This window comes from Microtus oregoni, unplaced genomic scaffold (genome assembly GCF_018167655.1).
Source record: "Microtus oregoni isolate MIOR12 unplaced genomic scaffold, Mior012 000050F_ref0000143, whole genome shotgun sequence".
NCBI classification, from domain to species: domain Eukaryota; kingdom Metazoa; phylum Chordata; class Mammalia; order Rodentia; family Cricetidae; genus Microtus; species Microtus oregoni.
Genome location: NW_024543256.1, coordinates 4602205 through 4604217, shown reverse-complemented (window position 1 = coordinate 4604217; position 2013 = coordinate 4602205).

The following is a 2013-nucleotide window of genomic DNA, read 5'->3' as shown; positions in this document are numbered from 1 at the left end:
GCCGATCAAATGCTAGTCTTAAAAGGGAAAAAAAAATCATATGCCATTTCATCAACACAGTCTTTGAAAGTATTTCAACTTAAAACATGTTGGTCAACTTGAAGATTTGATTGGACATAAATATCCTAAGCATATAAGTCTATTTGGCTGGCATAACAAAATAGAAATGAATTTTCCAAGATTAAGATGTCAGGTCAGTAGGTTTAGTTATTTTTTAGGCCTATTTTCTTTTTTTGTGGCTGTGTTTCTCTGTGTAGCCTTGTTGTCTTGGCTCTCACTCTGTAGACCACACTGGCCATTAACTCACAGAGATCTGCCTGTCTCTGCTTCCTGAATGCTTATATTAAAGATGTGTGCCACCACTGACAGTCTTCTTAGGCCTCTTTTTGGTTTGCATGTGGTCATGATCATGTGACTTTTCCTATCTGAGAAATGCATTATCTCTTTCTTTTCTTATAGGGACCAGTCCTGTTACCTTAGAGATCTCTCTTTATGATCTCATTTCACATTAATTATCTTCATAAAAGCACTATCTCCAAATACAATTTCATTAAGGATTACAATTTTAATTTATGATATTTTGGGGCAGGTGGGGGTTTGTTCTGTATATGACATACAACATCATTACTTATTTCAAAAATTAATAAGTTAGATGCAATTTTCAAAAGATTTTTTTAATCCTTCATGTATCCTTAAGCATTATGCTTCAGTTAATTTGCATAATAATTATATATATATGATTTTCAAAAAATATTTATTTTTGTTTATATGTATGCATGTGTATCTGCTCTCTGTATTCTCCACCCATGTGTGTGTGTGTGTGCGTGTGTGTGTGTGTGTGCCCTAAGAGGCCAGAAGTGGGTGTCAGATCCCTATGTGAGTACAGGGAACCAAATTCCTGTTTTTTGTAAGAGCAGCAAGTGCTCTTAACTACCGAAGCAATTTCCCCATCTCTTATCTAGCCAAGTTTGTTAGTGCTCATCCAGTTGTGCTTTTAGTGACTGGAAAAAATTAAGACTGGCTAAACAAAAAAATAATTTCACCATGTATTTTACTTTCTTATTTCAAAACCAATATATATTCATTAGTCACATGCATTTACATGAGTAAACAAAATATGTTGTCAGAGAGTGCTCATACTCCATTGTAACCAGAAACATTGAGAGCTGTTAACACTCGGGAAACTGTCTTTCCTCCTGCCTAGTGTTTTTTTTTTTTTTAACTATCATTTTCTGTATAAGTAGATGTCACCATGTTTGTTGCTCCTTTCTTCTTTGTAATTCATGTGAAACCCATTTGACTACCGGTTGTAATGTTTCTTTCTTTTCCAGGTTTGTTCAGATCTACAATTCTAGGATTTTCTCTGACTCCTTCAAGCCCAGGGTTCCAGCAGCTTCACCATAAACTTTAAAGCATTGAGAATATGTTGCAAAGAAATTCCTAATGCTGTTCCTACTTAGTATCTAGCAAGTGTTCTTTTCTATCTTGTCTAAGAACAGGATACTTTGCCTCTTTTTTGTACAGTAACATTTTTTTTAAAAAAAAATAGTATAGAAAGTAGCATATTTCCATGGAATTTTCATACATTCTTAGTTTGGCTTGACTACCCCCAACCTTCCATACTCATTTAAGTCATTTTTTTTCTCTTCCATTGATGTCTTCTAGTTTTCTAAGCTCTATATAAATTTGTTCCGACATAAATACAAGCATATGAAAATTAGAAGGTAGGCCAAATGTGTGAGAAAGGACATATAGGATTTGTCTTTTTGATGCTGGGTTACATCTATGTAAATGATCCCATGAGTCCCCTGCTTTTTTTGTAGTAATTACCACAATTCCTTATTGATGTTTGTTTAATAGTCTCTCTTACTAGACAGTATACTTCCTAATTATCTAGTCTGATGACTGTATCTTCAACTGTCTGTATTCTAGCTGGTATAGAGTTGGCATATTAATCTTGTTAGCATATTCAGATAAGGCATTTCATATGAAAGAGGCAAATGTATATAAAAT